The sequence below is a fragment of the Pinus tabuliformis genome, chromosome 5_1, assembly GCF_031772625.1.
Source record: "Pinus tabuliformis cultivar Carrire ecotype Pingquan chromosome 5_1, CPIR1, whole genome shotgun sequence".
Lineage (NCBI taxonomy): Eukaryota > Viridiplantae > Streptophyta > Pinopsida > Pinales > Pinaceae > Pinus > Pinus tabuliformis.
In genome coordinates, this window is record NC_142305.1 from 677,224,382 (window position 1) to 677,246,410 (window position 22,029).

Genomic DNA, 22,029 nt, shown 5'->3' on the forward strand with positions numbered 1-22,029 from the left:
AGTGTTCACCTCTCTTAGGCAAACCAGTAAAAAAGTATATGTCTTCCGGCTCCATTTCGAGCTAGTGACCACCAATGAAGAAGCACTGGTCCTGTATGCTCCACCTGTCTACCAACCATTGCAAGAAGTCCACCTGGGCCCTCATGCCAGGTATGGCCCAGAATTTGTACAAGCCGCATGCCTTCAATGCATCGATCGAAGGTTGATGATTTATCGTGGCAAGATTTACGTCCTCATGCTCCCGTTCTTGCCAATAAAGCATAATGTATACTCTACATCCAACAAAAAGGCGAATTAGAATATGCAAAACTGAATTTTTTGGGTGAATTTTGAGAAATTTAGGGTTAAAAACCCTTGCTGCAAGGACCGCACCGTCTCTGTTAGAGGCAGTGCGTGGGTCCGTACCTTGCCTTCACGGCAGGTGTGGACCCCTGACTTTTTCCCCATTGAGAAAAAGTCGGGGTCTGCAGGCTGCCTGTGTTGTGCCTGCGGGCCCCCGTGTGCGAGTTTCTAGCCTAAAAATCCTCTAAAAATGAAATTAAAACCTAAAAACAAATTTGAAATGGATGAAATTGAAGAGTAGGATGATGTGGATTACCTGGAGGAGACGGCGCTTGATTTTGACGGATGGATTTTCCGCAATCTTCACGGGAAGTTTCTGACCACAAGCTCTATTTTCTCACCCAAATCTCAAACGGTAAAAATGAATTAACGAAAACCCTTTTTATAAGTTTTTTGAATAAATGAGTTGTTAATTTGTTTATGTTTCACTTTAGAAAGGTAACTTTTGTAGCATTTTTATCCATTTTAAACAGGTATGAGTAATGTTTGAGTTTTTGTTCAGGATAACGTATTTTTCGGGTGAAATTGGTCATTTTCGACGAAAAAAACATTAGAATCACCTTTAAGCTCTTTTTTGACTCCTAAAACATGAAAATATCGCCAAGTTTTTCTCTTTAAACTTGTTAAAACGGAACTAAAAAGACGGTCCACTTACAACTCTTTTCCTGACTGTAAAAACATGAAAAGATTGTCGGATTTTTGTCGTTTCAAATTCTATATTGGTTATAAAACGACGTGTCATTGATCGCTTTTTTACTTTTTCGGATCAGAGGCACTAATTACGAAAAGTACTCCTTGGTCGTAAAGATCAAGCGGTTCTCTCAAGTATTATTTTATACTTTTTCGGGCTTGGGAGACACAAATTTACGAAAAAGGTCAACCCTGGAGTCTTCTTAAGTTTTTTCAGACTCTCTAAAATTGAAAAACGCCGAGTTTCTCCTATACTGGACTCGTTAAAATTTAACAGTAAAGGACCTGTTCAATTACAAACAGGAATGGACCACTCCTTCTTAGGGTTCGAATTTAAACTAAGTTGGACTCATCCGAAGGATGAGCTTATAATCAAGCAAATGTTATCCTCCTCAAGCTTGTCAAAAATAAAGAGGTACTTTCCAGAAATGGTGGGGGAAAAGAGAGAAAAATGAGCCTATTTGTCATACTTTGTAACCACTCTTGAACACGACACTTTTATACACCTGGGTTGGGAAATCCTTTGCTTAACAGTTGATCAAACCACATTGAAAGTCTTCAGCCAGTTTCTGGGTATTAACTTTGGGTCAATTGTCACCAAACCATCTGCTGTGTCGTTATGTGTTCAAGAGGTCAGTGCGAATAAGCCATTCATCTGCAAAATATCTGTCATCCATCTTGACCATCCCTGAGTCAGTCCTTGCAACTAAATTTCTTCAAACTTGATCTATGATTTCTTGTTGTGGGCTTGCCTACGACGGATCGCTTTCTATCAACTTCAGCTCATTATCTATAAAGATGATCTAGAAATCGTCAGTACCTTCGGATCTGCATGCCTCAATGGCAGGTTTCTCGCCTTCGACTATAGGTTGCATCATTGACCTTCGATCAAAGGATTCCGTGGCATGTTCGACATCAACACATCTATTCACATCTCATGGATTGTACTGATTACTTTGAGAGCCATTGGCATCACTGGTGGTTTCTCTCACACTTGTTAACAGTTTACATCATTGACTGGTAATCAAGTGGTTTCTACCATGTTCGACTTCAACACATTCACTCGCATGGATAGAATCGTACTGTTTCGGGAAGTAGAAATGAAGACCCTGGATCTAGTTTCCACCATCCAGGCTGCAAGGAATTTTGTATTCATTATACTGTGGACTATTCATAAACAGATGGTTGCGTCCATACTGTGTCTACATGTGTCTATTCTTGTGATGTATTACAAGATCATTCCTATGTCAGAGCAGTAGTTAGTTTTCTAGTCAGTTTTGATCTGAGTATGGGAATGCCTACCTCAGCGATGATATGATCTCATATATATATTTTGCATTGAATGTTTTTTACAGGTTCCAACCGGGCTCTCCATAAGATGATCCTCGAAATGATAAAGTACTTCACTCTTCCTAGATGATAAATGAAATCCTCATCTACTACAGACTTCGCACTTTAGGGGGCAATCTGTTACACAAAAATATCATCACCATGACTATTTGCAGTTAGTATGGGTCTATCATCACTTATACTGTCCTCCTAAGCAAGTCTCAGACCTCAGCTCTTCATGTCAAGCTTTGAAAATGAGAGAAAGACATTAAAAATCAACAAAGCTCTGGTTCCGCACTTTCTCTCACTGTTGCCTGCAGTCCCGCACCCCCTGTTCACATTACCTGCAGACTTGCCCGCTCTGTCCCTAAAGGAGTGGGTGCGGACCCCTGTGAAAGTAAAAAAGGTGCAAGTTTATTCTAAAAAACTCACTTTGGGTTAATTCTAGATGATTCTAGAAGGAATTTTGACGTGGATTGTTCGCTCTTAGGTGGTTCATGCATCCCAAAAGAGAAGGAGCTAATCCCTTGATGAGAGGAGCTATCCCTTTGAAGGAGGGCTTTATCCCTTTGAAGGAGGACCTGGTAACTTCCCTCCATTGCATTGTAAATTAAGGCATTGGGCTGGTTGCTAGAGAGGTTAGAAGCTGAACATTTTTTAGGGTAAATGCTGGTGGAATTGAAACTTCTTAGTTAATCTTGAAAGGAGGGATCAAATACCTTTTGACTTCATTAAGAAGTGAGTGAAACTTGTCAAAGTAGAGGAGACTTCTTGTTGGACCCTGGGAAGAGCTTGTACGGCATCAAGGCATAGGTTGTAAAGTTCTTCTTTGATTTGAATTAATACAATCAGATTCATTTTTCTCAACAAATTGTCTTATGTCATTTGTTTCATGAATTCCTTGATCATCATGATAAGTATGCTTTATGATATTGGCTTTTCAGGTGCTATTTAATTTGTTTACTTGTTTGTGTTTGCAGATTCGCCACAAGGGAGCTCATTTGGATCAAAGTAGCGAGGCTTCCACAAACTTGCATTGGACCCAAGGTAGGCCTAAAACACTTGTTTGCCTTTGTTTATAAATTGCATATTTAGAGAAAGATAGTTTTTGATTGGCTTTCTTGTCACTAGATATCATTAGATACTAGGTAGGTCAATCTTGTCTGCAAGATCGACTCATTCCGTGTGACAAGGTCATTCCCCCATACCCTTAGGCCTTTGATTATGGATGCTTGGGCTTCCTCCTTGATGTATCTACCCAAACCCTCAACAGTGATAACAAACAGGAAGGGAGACAAGGGGTCCCCTTGTCTTAGACCCCAAGTGGGGTTGAATGTACTAGTAGGGGTCCCATTTAGAAGGATAAAAAAAACAGGGGTGGATATCACAGCGCTTATCCAATTAATCCATCTATGATTAAAACCATACGCCCTAAGTATACTCCTTATATATTCCCAGATTAGCCGATCAGAGGCCTTGGAGAGATCCAATTTCACTAACATGCCTACAGCCTTATTGATCTTAAGGGAATGAACCACCTCTTGGGAGGTGACCAGCCCATCGAAGATTTGTCTCCCTTCAACAAAGCCTGTTTGTTCTGGGGATATAATGTTAGGGAGAAGTGGCTTTAATCTTTTGGAAATCAGATTGGCTATAATTTTATAGATGACATTGCACATGGAAATGGGTCTGAAACCCTATGGGTCCTCTGATTTTGAGGTTTTAGGTATGAGAGTAATAAAAGTGGAGTTAAGACCATGACATACCTTTTGATTTCGTCTTGATTCCTCCACAACCTCTAGGTTGTCTATTCCCACGAATGACCAAGTGGCTTGGAAAAATTCAGTCGTGAATTCGCTCGAGCCTGGGGCCTTATTTTTTTCATTCCTTTAATGATTTATTCCACTTCCATAAGTGTTTCCGCTCTCATCAAGGCTAGGTTCTGCTCTTGAGTGACCTTCTGGGGAATGTGCTGGGAGATTATTTGCATTGCTTTCATTTTATCTTCTTGAGGTTCTGTTAGGAGATCCCTGAAGTGATTTACTAGGAATCCCTCCATCTCTTCATGTTTCACGTAGAGATTTCCCTCATCATCTTTAAGTGAGAATATTCTGTTTTTTTGTCGATGTTGGACCATGGCCTTGTGGAAGAAACTGGCATTCCTATCCCCTTCTCTTAACCAATTCACTCTCGACTTCTGTTTCCATAGAATCTTCACTTGCTTGCGCCTTTCCTCCAGTTGACTAATGATCCTTCCCTCTTCTGCTGCTGTCTCCTCCGATCTCCCTTCCCATATTATTTTTTGTTGCACTTATATCATCTTTTGATTTAATTATTGTTGATCCTTCATATTGTGTCTGAATTCTTCTTTGTTCCATATCTTTATTTTTATTTTTATTTCTTCGAGTTTTAGTTGGAATGTTTACATGGAGTTCCTCCCTTATTGTTTTATCTACATCCACCATAGCTCGATTTCTTTGATGAGGCCAGGGTCTCTAAGCCAAAAGGCTTAAAACATAAAGGGGAAGTATTTTGGGCTAGCTTTCAAGTCCACTTCCAGCCTGATTGGCCAGTGGTATGAGCCCATCCTAGGAAGAATCGGTGCTTCAAAGAAAATGTCTCTACTCATTACTTGTTCTGATATCAGGAATCTATATAATATAGATGCAATCTGGTGGTTCCCCCATCTTCTATTGTTCCAGGTGTGCACCCCGTTTATAGTTTGGATGTCAACTTGTCTTTGCTCAGCTATAGTGTCTCCGAAGAGATCCATATCCATGTATGTTCTCCTAATTCCCCCTCTTTTTTCCACTAGAGAGGTAATCATGTTGAAATCCCCTCCCACTATCCATAGGTCCTCCGGGGACAGGCTTCTCTTTTTTACTAGATTTTGTAGAAATTTCCTCCTTTCCCCTGGTATATGGGGGCCGTATACTCTTGTGAGTAGCACACGGTCATTGGATCAAATGACCCTAAATCTCCAGAGAGGATTCATGGAATACTAACCCAGTCTTCGAACCATATTTCTCCTGGGTTCCAAATTATGGCCAATCCTCCTGTGCTACCATTTGCATCCTGTCTAATGACTTGGTACTGGGGTTTATGGTGTTCCATAATCTCTTTCATCTTTTTCTCACTAATTTTCATTTCCTATAGGATCATAATACTAGGTCTATCCTTTTTCAATCTCTCTTTGAGGTATCTCTATTTTCCCTTACTGTTGAGGCCTCTTATATTCCAGGTTGTGATGATCATTTTAACAATTTTGGGGGTTTTTGGAATACCTCTGATAATGGCACCACTCTCCCTAATTTTATTAATAGTTCCCCTACCATTTGTATGGACTCATTCATAGGTCTTCTTCCCCTTTTCTTTCCCCCTTTTCCCTGTCCTCCTAGATCTTGCCCTTGTCCGCCTTGGGAGCCTAGGTGTTCTTGTTGCACTATTAAAGTCGTTCCCTATTTTAGCTTGTATTGCTAAAAGGTTTCCTTATAGAGTTTCTTTTGATCCTCTGGGATGAAGCGTTTGTCTAGGTGTCTCCATTCTTGAAACAGTCGTTTCATCACTTGCTCCTCCACGCTGAAATATTCTTTCTAGGGCTTAATCTCCATTTGAATTTGCTCCACCATTTGCATGTTGTTCCCCTCTCTTTCTTTTTCATTTTCTTCTTGTCTCTTTGCTTTCCTACCCTCATTTTCTTTCTACTAAATATCTATTGTCTCCTTGATGGCTTCCTCACTCATCTCCCCCAACTCCTCCAATTGAAGGGTAGCAAATCTATTGAGGTTTCGTTGCTCTACCTCATTTTGGTACGCCTTTTGTGACCTTGCTGGTTTCTGATTTCTTCTTCTTCTGTGTACTTCTTGGAAACCATATCCATCATCTTTTCCGGTCTCCTCTCCTGTCTTCTTTCCTTGTGTTTGGTTGTCTAGGTTGTTTAGTGGGAAAGCTTGGTATAGGTGCCTGTATTCATGGCATCTCCAACATCTGAAGGGGATATGCTCATAATCCAGGGTTTGTTGCCATACCTCATCATGGTATTCAACTTCTATGCAATCTGGTAGCGGCTCTGTGATATTCATGTAAACACATATTCTTGCATATGAAGTATACCTACCTTTTCTCGTCGTGTCTGCCACTTTGACAAAGGTTCCGATCGAGTTGCCTATTCCTTCTAGAATTTCTAGGTCCTAGAGTCCATTGGGAGGCTGAAGAGTCGAACCCAGATGGGTGCTGCCAACATCTTCTCCTGATCTCGGTTATATAACTCCTCCCAGTGTTGCATAATTAGGCCTACATTATTGAAGAAATAGGGTCCATCTTCAAATATCCTCTCCTTATCTTCTAGGCTAGAGAAAATAACTAAGAAGAACCCTTTTGCCCCCAGCTTAAGATCGATATGCCCCTTTGGATGCCATCGTTGCTGAATCCACTTTATCAGTTCTTTCTTAGTTGGTTATGCCCCTATAAACTTACAAATCAAGGCATTATCCTTCATATATCCTTTTTACCCCTCCAGCTTGTTATTTGGTATTATGAATATAAGTTTTTTGGAAGCTCTAGGCAAGCATTTTCCTCCCAGTCTAGCCTGTCATTTCACTCCCATTACAGGTAGACCCATTCTGCATTTCTCGTTTCCACCGGCTAATCCCTAGATGCCCGTCTCACCTACGATGACACTTTGTTATGAGGGGATCTCTCCCCCCTGCCATTCCACTCATTCCTCTGTCAGTGTTTTCCTTTGTCATTTACCTCTACCCTTTTGTTGTTCGTGGAGGTGTAGGACCATCAAGCACTACCCTCAAGCCTGAGCCCCCACCATTCCTACTTCTAGAGTTTGCAAGTTTGTCAGGTACAACCTGTGAGTGTAAACTCGAGCCGCTCTCCATCCTCAGCCTCTCCACCCCTGATTCCCCCTAAGTTCAATGATATTGTTCTCCAGAAGTTTTTATTTTTTTGCTAATCAAATGATTTATTTATTTATTATTTCTAAATAAAAGTTTAAATACTTTTTCCATCCTAACCAAATATAATAAAATATTTCAAGTGGTTATTCCAAGAATGGGGTTAATAATATTTTATTATTTCTCATTATTCGAGGATAACCAAATATTTTGTTATAAATAGAAGGGTTTTCCATTAATTATTCACTTTTGATTATTTTAATTGTTGCACTCATCACTGTAACTTTGATTATTTTCATTGTCCACAACCATTTTTCTTCCATTTTGAGTTCCCATTGAGCTCAAACATTTTATTTTCTAGGTTTATACATTATAGAGGAGAGAGACTCTATCACAAAGCTGAAGACACTTGAGGATAACTAAGAACCCATCTGATCCGAATGGAAAATGGCATCAACCCATGGTACTCATCCACCCATATTATTCATCGACCCATGGAATTTACCCATGGTATTGTAAATGGCATCCGTCCGTGGTATTGTAAAATCCACCCATGGTATTCATTCACCCATGGAATTTACCCATGGTATTGTAAATGGCATTTGCCCGTGGTATTGTAAAATCCACCCATGGTATTCATTCACCCATGGAATTGACCCGTGGTATTGTAACTGAAAAATACTATAAGTAACAAGTCACATTTTGTAAAATGACAGATTGTCCGCCACAATGTAGCCTTTACAGTTATTATCGGTTTTAATAAAAAAGTTTCTTTGTGGTTTTGTTTATTGGGCATTCTCCTATTTTTCTTCTGGAAATGCAAGTTTTCAGATCTTGGGGGTCTCTCCTCCCAAGATCCATTTCAATCTTTTAGATCTTGGGGGCCTCCTCCCAAGATCCGGATCAGTGGTATCAGAGCAGGTTATGATTCCATGGGAACGAGGGTTTGATGCATGTTTCAGTTTCAAATTTTGCAGCAATATTCAACAAACTTTAGGCATGTGCTACAACCTCCACAGAGCACTTTCTTGGGTCAAGCAGGAAGAATTTTTCTTTTCTCATTTTTTTGCAGGATTTTTTTTGGGTGGCGACTTTGCAGATCAGATCTGAAACATTTGGTACAAAATTTACAAAATCAAATACCAGATCTGGATTCCTCTCGAAAAATCACCCAATTTCAAAAAAAAAATGGGTCAAATCGGAGTCCGGATGTGGGAGATATCGCTGATTTAAAATCAGCTATTTTATCAGAATTTTTGTGACGGCGGAACTGTTGCAGCACAAATCTGAGATCTCAGAGTGCCCAGATAAGGATTTCCATCACATGGGAAGATGAAAAATGGTCCTTCTACTTCCAAAAACAGGTTATAATAAATATTATGAGTTATATTGGCCGAGTTATGTCCATTTTAATTCTGGAGCAGCATTCGGAGTGGGTTTCCATTGGAGACGTGCCCTCCCACCCCACTTTAGTAGGCACCTGCTTCACATTCATCAGTTTCAACATAGCATCAATCGGCTTGGGTTATTTGGAGATGTGCCCTCCCACCCCAGGCTATGTAGGCACCTGCTACTTCATCAGCAACCAACATCACGATTGCGGGTCATCCACAAACCCACACTTCATCGAAGTCCATTTGCTAGGTCGTACACTGTTAGTATCATAGATGGTCACAAGCATTACAGGGTATCTCTATCCTCGGATCTTCATTCTTCATGGTTATGGGTCATCCACAAACCCACAGTTCATCGAAGTCCATTTGCTAGGCCACACACTGTCAGAATCACAGTTGGTCACAAGCATTACAGGGTATCTCTATCCTCGGATCTTCATTTATCAGGGTTTTGGGTTAACCACATAAAACCCTTATCTTCAGTGGATCTTCATATTCAACAAAGGTTTTGCAGGAGGGAACTTTACGCAATGGGGACCATTGCTTCTTAAGGAGGGAGGAATGATCCGAATGGAAAATGGCATCAACCCATGGTACTCATCCACCCATATTATTCATCGACCCATGGAATTTACCCATGGTATTGTAAATGGCATCCGCCCGTGGTATTGTAAAATCCACCCATGGTATTCATTCACCCATGGAATTTACCCATGGTATTGTAAATGGCATTTGCCCGTGGTATTGTAAAATCCACCCATGGTATTCATTCACCCATGGAATTGACCCGTGGTATTGTAACTGAAAAATACTATAAGTAACAAGTCACATTTTGTAAAAGGACAGATTGTCCGCCACAATGTAGCCTTTACAGTTATTATCGGTTTTAATAAAAAAGTTTCTTTGTGGTTTTGTTTATTGGGCATTCTCCTATTTTTCTTCTGGCAATGCAAGTTTTCAGATCTTGGGGGTCTCTCCTCCCAAGATCCATTTCAATCTTTTAGATCTTGGGAGCCTCCTCCCAAGATCCGGATCACCATCCCATAGAGGGGGACTGGTAACATTTATTTGTTCCCTTCACAGGTGTTATAATAAAATGTATTCTTTGTATATCTGGTTTCCATTGGATGATTGGAGTTATTACTATTTCTTTTCATTGTTTAACTATGATTGTGGCATAGATCAGGGCTTTTGCAGATTTTGTTTCTATCAGTTTCTATAGATCTACAATGTTTAGCAGCCATTTATATTTTCGAGTTTGTTTGTCATCCACAATCTTAAGTGGGTTCTTTCCGTACATCTTTGAGAAGAAAACACTACAACAATTATCATCTTCAATATTATTGTCTTTTTGTTGAGCTCCCATTTGAGTTCTTCACTTTGTTTGGATTATTCACATGATTGAGAGAGGGAATTCTATTTCTAAAGCATCAAGGATATCAAAGGACCCATCCCACGAAGGGGGACTTACAGACCAATCTGTAGATCTCCTTCACCAAGTGTTATCAATAAATATTTGTTTGTTTAAATCATATTTCCACTTGGTTATTATTCTGGATACATAATTTTGCTACTATTTGTTTTAGATCTTGTTTTCTTTTACTGCAGATTTTCCATTTGTGTTGCAAATCAAGAATGACAACAGCCATCAACTTGTTGTTAGGGTCACTTGTCACCTAATCACTTAAGTCAGGGTTTTTGGTACATATTCCAGGAATGTTCATACCAACAAACGACGACTCCGTTGGTTCTTTAGTTACATTTGTCATCAACAAATGGTGACTCCACTAGTTTAATAACCATGTTCTTGGGTGACTGAAGTTTTAGAAATTTCAAGGTTTCTTCAACCATTTTTTAGGCCTCTCAATTTTATTTCCAATTTTAAGCCCTATTTTGTCTTATTTTCATATTCTGAAGGGTTTCTGGTCTTTTCCGCAGGTCACAGGTACCATTCAAGTAGGAGATGGCAACATCTATCTGAAATCTGCCGGTCGAGACAAGTTGGAACAAAGCACATTTTTTTGCTTGTTTAGTGTACTCCAGAGCGCACGTTTTGCCCCAAAATCTGTGCTACCTTAGAAAATAGGTCAGTACCTGCACTCCCCAGTTTTTCTGAAAATTTTTCAAATTTTTTACAATTTCTCCTGAAAGTGCTATCTGTAGACTGGTTTGGGTTTTTCAATTCTATTCATCAGTCTCCCTTAGGCCTAGATCCACTTGTTTTGTCTATTTGAGGAATCAAATAGCCCCCTAGGGTTTAGAGTACTCCTCCACATTGTTAGGACGGCACTTGCTGAGCAAGGAGTCTAGGGTTTTTCAACATTTTTAGCCTCTATTTTTCATATCTGATCCATTACTTTTCATATACTTTGGATATGTTTATTTCCCCTTTTCTCACGTTAGAGTTTGGGTTTGCCTTTTTCCCTTTAGGATCCCCTTGAGCATCCTAGGTCTTAGAGCTTCATACCTGTCCTTTTCAATTGTTTTCACCTCTGATTTTTGTTGTTCATCTGCACCATTTTCAACAACTTAAAGCATTTAGATCCCAGTCCCTTTACATTAGATATTTTTGGCCTCTTTATGTGTCTTTGAGTAGCTTGTTTTCCTCATTTTTCTTAGCTTCTTAGTATCCTTTGTGGGTGGCGTTGTGTATGCTTGATTGACTATTTAATTTTATGTCATTTCAGATTCATTTACACTACTTCAACATTTTACATTCAGCAGCATATGGCATCATGAAACATGCTTAATTGACTCATCCAATTGACACATATTTTACACACACTCACACCTTAAGTGAACAAGAGCTTGGTTAACACCACCATGACAAGACTTTAAACACTACACCTTAATAAATCAACACACGTAGATTAAGCCCACATGGGCGTGAGGGCCAAACAATCTTTGTAGTGTAGGTGTAAGGTTGGTGGGATATGCTTCCAATAACATCCATTGGTCACTTTTCATTGATACATAGAAGTTTTCATATTAGGGAGCTTAAAAACCTTCACCATCCCATGGTCAAAGCCAAAGTGCATCAGAAACCCGATTCAGAGGGGGTTAGGCGAGGTCATCATTCAAGCAGTTCTCCTCGAGGTTGCCCAACCCATGGTAGGGAATTTTGTGCGGTGGCTGATTACCAAGAAACTCAAGACTCCACCACCCCCATGGGACAAAGGTAGTCGTAGTGACCATTCTTAGGAAAACACCTTATAGGACTGGCTATGGGAAGCAGTTGGTCCTCTACCCCACCTTTCTCTAGAAAAATCTTCTTGCGGGGATGAGATTCTGTCAAGTAAGAAATTCTTTGGAAGGCCATCTCAAATAGCAGATTTAGGATTGTTTGAGGATTCAGATCACCTATAGGCTAGAGGTCTTTTTATTTGATAGGATGTGTTTTCTTGCATTAGAGTAACATCATTAAAATTGTTAGTTTACACTTGGCACCACTGCACTAGGTGTTTGTTTGTTGTTTGTTGCTCTTTTATTTCTATCATTATCACTTAGTCTAGACATCATAGTGCCTCCAAGGCGTTTGTTGCGTCAAATTCGAGGGCTTCACACTCAGTACCCATTAGGCCATATCACTCCTCCCCGTCCGGATCAATTTCATCCTCCCAGTCCTCCATCGAGTCATCATTATGATTATGTTGATTCATGATTAGATTCCACATCCCCTCATCCTCATATTGCCAACCATGGTACCCCCACTAGCGGAACCTCAACTAGTGTGGTCACTCTGACTCCCTTACTTCCTTTTGTCGTTGGTCTAAGTCTCCCAGATTTTAACTAGCTTATCAATGATCCTCTTCTCCATGATCCCACATGGCCAGAAATGCCTACAAAACTCCCCTCAGACATCCCAAAGTTTGAGGGTAATCCTGGAGAAGACCCAACCAATCATGTTCGCTCCTTTCATATGTGGTGTTCATCCAATTCTATTACTGACGACTCCATTCATCTTCGGTTGTTCCAACGCATGCTCACTGGAGTTGCTGCAAAGTGGTATGTAGACCAGCCCAAGGAAACCCATTCCACTTTAGCAACTCTTGCCACAACCTTTCTTTCATATTTCTAGTTATCTCTCCGTTATGATACTGGTATTGAACTTTTGACTTCATTCTGTCAAACTTCTACCACTCGCCTTTCCGACCATGTTTAGGAATGACGTAGAAGGAGGAGTGTCTCTCAAGCTCCTGACTTTGAATATCGAGTCTATATGGATTGATTTCTTAGAGCATTGCTAGCCCCCATTGCGAAAGACGTCGCTTCTCACTTTCCTCAATCTGAGGAAGAAGCTCTCTAGATAGCTCTTAAATTTGACTTGATTTACGCCTAGTCAGGTTAAGTTTACACAGTCATCCTCGATCTGCCTCGATTTGGTGCTACTAATGCACTGGAGGCATCTCATGTCATAGATGGCATTGTTGGAACTATTTCACACCCTCAACCATATGTTCCTCCTCATATGATTTATGGTCAACCTTAGGGAGGGACCAGTCCCATGTACAATTATCCCTCCCCCAGTCCTTATAAGGGCACTCCTTATCCAGGTCCCAACACACCATATGCGCATCCTCGTCTGCATCAATCAATGTCAGGGACAACTATTACACCACCTGATCATACCAATGTTTCCCCATCTCCATATTATCTGTATGCAAATCCTATCACTCCAGCTCCTTCGACACCTGCGCCTCAGCCCCCCATGTTTTCTTCCCCTCTGCCGCATCAACCACCTCCTCCACAAGGACAAGTGTACACTCAATAGAGTGGTCCCAATCCCCCAAATCCCAAGAAAAATAATAAGGGGAAGGGAAATAGGAACCAACAACAATAAGGTAATCAAGGCAACCATGGTGCTCCACCCAATGCCCCTCAAGGTCCTCCACCTAACCCCACAACCCAGCAACAAGGCGGTCAACCCAAGCAGAATAAGTGTCTTTGTATGAACAAAACTTCTGCTTTTTTTGGAATATATGGTCATTATACTCACGAGTGTCCCCTATTACCTTAGATGCACCAAGAATGGGAAGCTCACTCAACTTCTTAAGGATCACAACCTTTTGCTCCTCTTGCCTTGCTTGCCTCATCTCAACCCACTCTGCTTACCAACCCTTTTCCTCACCAAGGGTATATAACTGCCCAACCTTCACAAGGTCAGGCTTCTCAACTAGCTCCTCCATCTAGTGACCGCAATAATCAAATTCTCATGATGAACTGTGATGAGGTAAACACCAAACAAGTCAACCTCTAAACTTGATCGCATTAGTATGACAAGCCACCTGCTAAGTATGCAACTGATTCCTAACCCAAAGTGTCTACTAAGCCTCTATCAACACCCAACGATACCTTATAGATCCCTCAATCTAAGGTTGAGGTCATACCCAAGATCCCCAAAGGTTCGTTACATTGAAATGTTTCCTCCACGAAAGTTGCCCATACATATAGCATAGTAGATGACTTGGCGTAGTCTCCTGCTGCCATGTCAATTCTGGAAGTCCTCCAGACATTCCCATCACATAGAAAATATCTATTGTCTACTCTAGGTTCCATAGATCCTCAATACCATCAAATGATTGTCTTTCATGTTGACAAGTCAGATAACCCTCCTTTACCTTCATTCGTTGCTTTCCAAATTCTAGTCTCCATTCGAAATTCCACTGTCTAGTGGTTTATCATTGATGAAGGTGTATCCACCAGTATGATGGCTGCTAGTGTTTGGAAATAACTTGGTTCCCCTGACCTTTCTCTGTCCACCATCACTTTGCGTGCATGGGATGGTCACCCCTCACATCCCCTTGGCTTATATCACAATTTCCAGTCATAGTTTCTAGCAAGACTATCTGTATTGACATCAAAGTCATTGATGCTCCTCTTGATTATAACATCCGTTTGGGTCATAGTTACACTCATGCCATGTTAGCTGTCACATTTTCAGTTCACCATAAGATGTGCTTTCCCCACAATGTAAAGATCGTCATTGTAAATCAGTTGATGTATTACGATCCAAAAGCCCAGGTTTCACCACAAACCAACATCTCATCCATGGCTGACAATAAGACTATCCCATCTATTTCTATAGGATATTATAAATATTCCTCTTTACATGGTTCTTATTATGCCCTGCCTCCTACTCCTTCTGATCCTAGCTCATTGAGTGTTTGCATTCTCCAAGCATTGTGGGCCACCCACAAACGGGACACTATGCCTTCCCAACAGTCTGCACCTTCCCAACCTACTATGCCTAACACAACCATGCCTAAAAATACAACTCTTCAAGGACAACCTCCTTTTGCTGGTATCTCTCCTAATCTTTTTCCACCAGGTTTCCTTCCCCCAGCCCTTAACCATGCTAGAGTTGTTCCTCTAGGTCATTACCCTTTTAGTTAGATAACGTTCTTGTTTCCAGCTCCCAAATTTTATTCTATGACTTTCAGGGCTACATTGAGTCTACCTAATATCACCCTAGGGATCCCAGTATGATACATTGATCCCCCTGCAAACACTCCACCTCATAAGGTGAAACCTTACACTGCTTTGAACTCGGTCCAACCGGTTGTTCCTACGCATGCCTTTCCTTCAGTTCCACAAAAACCTCAACAGAAGCCTACCCCTACTGTGAAAGCATCTGCGAGGGGTGAAATGCCCGAAAGCATGGATCTCAAGACAAGGCTCCCCCATCAACTCAAGCTTCCCCTAAGCCCCGAAAGCCTCTTCCTCCTTGTCCTTTGTGTGATGTTGTCGGTCATGCCACCAATAACTATCTTGAACTCCCTCACATTAAGGAGGTTTTCATTGATATCTTTCCTAATCCTAACATCCCCGAGGTCCAAGTAACCTTACCTGAATCAGCTAAGGGAATTTGATCGTTACACACAAACCAACCTTACGCTTTGTGCGATAACCGCGACCATTATTCCCATCATTGTCCCTGTATTGAGTATTTTCACAATACACTTCAAGTACTTCACGAAATAGAGGCCGATTGTACTAAGTCCCCTTCTCCTTTACCTACAGAGTTTTGGCCACCCCTAATCTAGAACAAGAGGTCTCCCAACCACCCATTGTGATCCTTCTCCTTTGATGTCAAGATGACAGACAGTTCTACTCCCATTCTCTACCTATTATCATTCATGAGATCACTCTCTGAGAACATCCTAGATATCTCCTCTCGTGATTCTATTGAACCTTGTTCAGTAGATAAATTAGTCTCAACATCAGTAGATGTTCCCTCTGCTAGTCATATGTCTCCAACTTGGGACGACCCATATGTGACCCTAGTTTCTCATGAATATGTTTTAGTTAGCTCCTCCTCATCATGTGGTCTTTTTTCCTCCCTTCTGCCCATCTTCTACTCTAATGAAGACATCATGGAAGCCATGACTACCCCTGACTACCCTTGGGATGATATGCACCATCGTGTGTACTTCCTCCCTGAGAAGACCCTTGACCAATATGATGTGGAATCCAAAGATTTCATTCATGGTGAATTCGACTCGCTCAAAAATCCCATTCCTGCACTTGATGCTTTCAAAGAAGGGAATATGTCCAACATTTCCCCCACCATAAAGATCAACATTTCAGATAAACCAAGGGTTGAAGAAACATTGTCTTGGGGGCACATTCCACCCCAGAAGAAATTGAGGCTTACACAAAGCTCTTCAAGGAATTTTGTGATGTTTTTACCTGGTCCTACTTTGAAATGCCCAGACTTCATCCCGCCATTTTCAAAAATCATATCGACACTTTGCTTGATGCCATACTAGTTTGTCAAATGAAACAACCTATTCACCCTTCCAAATGCGATGCCATCAAATCCAAAATCGATAAGCTCAAGTAGGCAGACTTCATTTTTCCCATCAAATACACCACATGGGTGTCTAATCCATTTCCCGTTCTTAAAAAACAAGGAAGCATCTGTGTCTGCACTGACTTTAGTGATTTGAAAAAATCTTGTCCCAAAGACAACTTTCTCACACCTTTCATTGACCAAGTCAATGATGAGTGTGTGGGGCATGAGATTCTTTCCTTCATGGATGGATTCTCTACGTACAATCAGATTCATATACGTTATGCCAATCAATTAAAAACCTCCTTCACTAGTCCATGGGGAACCTTTGCATACAAGGTCATTCCATTCAGCTTAAAGAATTCTCGAGCCACTTTGCAGTGGCCCATGTCCTATTTCTTTCATGACTTGACCCATATTATCCTTATGTATCTCGACGACCTCACCGATATTCTAGACTCCAGTCACAACACCTCCATGATTTGCGTACTATATTCTTATGATGTCACAAGTATAACATCTACCTTAATCCTCTAAATTGTGTCTTTTACATCCCTTTCGGCTGTCTATTGGGGTTCATTGTGTCCAAGGATGGTATTACTCTTGATCCTTTAAAAGTTCAAGCCATCCTTGAACCTCCCCCCCCCCCCCAAACAAACACTCTGCCAGCTATAAAGCCTTCAAGGCAAGGCTAACTTCCTTTGTTGGTTCATCCTCGGTTATGCAATAGTGGCTCATGGGTTCCTCAGACTCCTTAGATCTACCATTCCATTTGTATGGGATGACCAAGCTCAATAGTCTTTCGATGCCCTAAAACATGCTCTAACTTCTGCTCCCTTTATTAGTCCACCAAACTTTGAAAGGGATTTCATCCTGTACATCTCTGCATCCACCTACTCGGTTGTTGGGGTCCTAATACAAGAAGATTCAGCAGGAATAGAACATGTCATCTATTATGTCAGTAAGAACCTCAATGGACCCCTTGTGTCCTATCCACACGAAGAAAGGCTAGCGCTGGCTGTCATGTTCTCCATTTAGAAACTTTGCCATTACAACCTCACTCGTACCACTAAAGTAGTGACAAATTCCAACCCAATGGATTTCCTCTTGAGTCGATGGATCATTGGTGGGAAGCATGCCCGTTGGATTTTCATCCTTCAAGAATACAATATTGAGTTTTTCACCCCCAAAAGTAAGAAAGGTTTGGCTCTTCATGAACTTATTTCTAAATTACCCACTGGTGTGCCTCATCTACCAGTTAATGATGATCTCTTGGATGAACACTTGTTCACTATAGCCTCTGATGACCCGTGGTATGTCGACATCCTCACAGATCTGCTAACCTAGAAATTCATCCCCCATCTCAATCGTGATGCTCGACGATGAATTCGACATCAAGCTGCTAGCTACCTCCTCATCGGTGATGATCTCTATCATTGCAGTGTCGATACTATCCTTCATCATTGTCTCACCCATCCTGAAGCTGAGCAAGTCCTCAATGCATACCATGGCAGCGATTGTGGTGTCCACCTCTTCAGAATGGCCACTGCCTAGAAAATTATGCATGCTAGGTACTTTTGGCCTTCTCTCTTCAGTGACTGCATTGTGGCAGTCAAACATTGTCCCAGTTATCAGTTATACACCCCTAAGGTGAGAGCTCCCCCTTCTCCCCTCCATCCAGTTGTCGCAACTGATCCTTTCTGTAAATAGGCTATTGACTTTATGGAGTGTTGACCCCCATCTACTAAAAACCACAAGTATGTTATCGTGGTTGTCAACTATTTCACAAAATGGGCTAAGGCCATGCCAACGTTCACTACTATTGCGGCTACTACTTCCCTCTTGCTTTTCAAACATGTTATCACTTTATTTGGGGTTCTAAAACAATTGGTCTCCGACCATGTCCGACACTTTAAAAATGATATATGGCACAAGCTATCGTCTCTGTTGGGATTTGAACACCAATATTCATCATCTTATTATCCCAAAGGCAATGGCCATGTTGAAGCCGTCAATAAGATCCTTAAGACTATGCTTCAATGGATGGTGAATAAACATAAGACAAACTAGCATTTAATGCTCTTCCCTATGCTATGGGCCTATAGAACTTCTGTCAAGACTACCACCGGGTTCACTCCTTTCCATCTCATTTTTGGAGAGCAAGCAGTTTTACTAATAGAATGTGAAATCCCTTCCCTTCACCCTTACCGTTGAACTCCTCCCAGACACCAAACCCTTAGAACAATGACTCGTCATGCTTGAGCGCGCTTTTGAATACCACCGTGTTACATTGCAAACCACTGAAGCAGCAAAGAAACGTACCAAAGCTTAGTATGACCACAAAGTCCACCCTCATACCTTCCATGAAGGTGACCTTGTTCTTGTGTATGATCAAGCTCATGAAGTCCTAGGACGTGGAAAGATTGATCTAGGGCCTTATATCATCCATAAGTGTTTGGGCAAAGGGGCATACATATTAGAGGATCCAGAAGGCCAAATCCTTCCTAGTCATCAGAATTTGCTCTACCTCAAGAAATTTACCCATAGCATTTCCCATCGAAATGCATGCATATCTGTCTTTCTTCTTGCATTTAGGTAGCTTGCATCCCCCACTTTCTTACACTTTGTTTTCTTGCATCTTTCATATTGATCTATCATCCACACCTTATATTGGTTTTGCCGATGGTGCGAGTCGCTTCACCAGGAATCTTGCCTCGGCAACTTGGGCCATTTTTACCCTCATGCATTCGTTAGTCCACTCCAACGAAATCTGCATTGGACCTGCCATCAATAACCAGGCCAAATATGATGCAGTGATAGGTTTGTTAGTTGATGCCCTTGATCATGGCATCCTTCATGTCCATGTTTGTCTAGATTCCTTGCTACTTTTCATGCAATTGAATGGCGTTTATCATGTGCATAATCCTGTCCTATGTAGAAAATATCTACGAGTTAATATTTTGATGTGTGAATTTGAATCCATTTCATTAAATCATGTACGTAGAACCCAAAATCACTACATAGATACCATTGCTAATAATAGTCTAATTTGGCATTTATCACATATAAGCAAACATCCATAAAACAAATGGCGAACCACATTCGTCACAAAAAAGATGCATATATATATATATATATATATATATATATATATATAGATATATATATATATGTATGTATATGTATGTATGTATGTATGTATCTTCATACAAGTGTTTTGAGTCCACTACTCTAAATACATTCGACATGCCCACTAGCATGTTATCAAAAAACAAAAATAGTGACCCACATGTCCCTGTGCCTAATCACTATCATCTAGAGATCCCCAATCCGAAGGATCCATCCCACCAACCCGTAGATCCCGTACTGCCTGACCAACCATCGCAAGGCATCGCGTGATTCCTCGCCACTCCGGGGGAATGCCTATGCACTCATCTGTGTATCAATCCCCTAGATCATGCCAACTGCACTCTGTCACCCTAGTCATTAGTATGTCGTATCTGTGTCGGAGGTCCTCCAACAGATCCCTGTCATCCGACCTCTTTTGTGATGAAGTACTACCCTAATCTGCATCCCCAGGTGCTGCAACTCGACCTGCATATCCTGCAGGCATCACTAGTGTTATATCTACATTCCACAAAGTTTAAAAATCAGTACCATATACACATATTTATTAAATGCTAAATGCACCAAATATATAGCAACTTTCACTTACCATCTGGGCCCCATGCTCATCCTGGTGGAAGTGGTAAGTCAGGATCCACCTGATAGTTCATGTTGTTGTATGGCTTGTCATCTATGTATAGTGGCATCTAGTCCCAATGAGCAAAATTCTCGGGTTGGAACACTTGTCTAACTCTCCCTCTACCTCTGCATCTTAGTAGCCACCCCCAGCGGCACAACCTGGGCTCTTGTGAGGCCCCATCATAGATCTGAACATGAGGTCCTACAGTGGGGATCTTCACAAAGAAGAGTGAGAATAATACTGTCCCAAACAAATAGCTATCATTGGTCCCTCATCTGCATAATGTCAACTGTTGTTTTAACAACACAGCAACATCTGGGCCCACCCAAAACACTCTCCACCAGCATCATCTGCCCTCCAATATTAAGGTGGAAGGCATGGCTACCACAAATTCATAACTCTACTGTGGATATATCTCTTGTTTCTAATCTCTCCATGTCATCAATTCAGATAGTCTTTCCCATCACATGACTACCTCGTATACAATGATGCTCAACAAACTCCTCAATATGCCTCCCATGAGGCAACACTAGATGTATCTCCCCTACCACCCCCAAGGGGGGCAGTTCGGTCAAAAAATATATATCCTAGATCTCTTGCACTACAAATTCCTCTAGATCCGGATCCAAATATCTCACTATCCTTGATAGCAAGGGCTCACAAACCCTCATTAGTGGGTTCTCCAAGAACTTTAGCATGCCACATCATGCCTGTATCCCTCTCACTAATTGATTTCCCTGAATCTCAGCACGAAGCGTATCAAACTCTCTTTCTTTCCATGATATCTTTAACTCTACCATACATGCAAGACACCACTTGTTATGCAACCAACTCACAAAATAGAATAAAAGATAGATAAACCACTTCAAAATCAACCTCTTCTATGGGGCAACCTCCTTTACATTACAAAAATGAACAATTCATGGATATACAAATGGAAACACCTCATTTCTATATATAGGAGTCTAAGGGGTCACAATATAATCAAAGCTGACATAACAATAATAATATAAGGGAACAACAATAAAAGTATGGGCTTCTGTGGGGCACAATAATAACAATATGGGGACAATAGGGGCACAACAATAATAATAAGGGATAAAATGACAATAGTAATGGGGGAATCACTAATATTATAGGGACCTAACATGCCCCTCTCCTTCAAAAAAGTGTTGTCCTCAATGCTTGAGTAGTTCTGGATTCCTCTGTATAAAATTCTCATCCTCCCATGTGGAATCTTTAGCAGGTAATTTCTTCCACTTGATGAGATACTCTGAAATTGATCGATTTCCTAGCTGTCGAGCTCTTGTTTCTATGACTGCTTCAGGTTCCAATATGATTTTTCCTTCCTCGTCAAGTTCTAGCAATATTGTTTGAACTAGGGGCTTGTCACCTATAACCTTCTTTAAGCATGAAACATGGAAATCTGGGTGCACTCGGGAAGCTGTAGGGAGCTCCAATTTGTATGCCATAGTACCAATCTTTTGCAACACCTTGTATGGACCATAATACTTTGGTGATAATTTATTATCCTTATTAGCTTGCTTGAGGGACATTTGTTTATATTATTGTAGCTGTAGAGATACCCAATCACCTACATCAAAACTTCTTTCGCTACAATATTGATCTACCTATTGTTTCATTCTATTTTGCGCCAAAGTGAGGTTATCCTTTAAGAGTTGGAGAACTTGTTATTGATGCTCGATGTGATCTTCCACAACTTGAACCTTAGAATCTTGTCTTAAATATGATGTGATGGACGGTGAATGATATCCATAAAGTGCCATAAATGGGGTAATTTTTGTTGCAGTATTAAAGGAAGTGTTATACCAC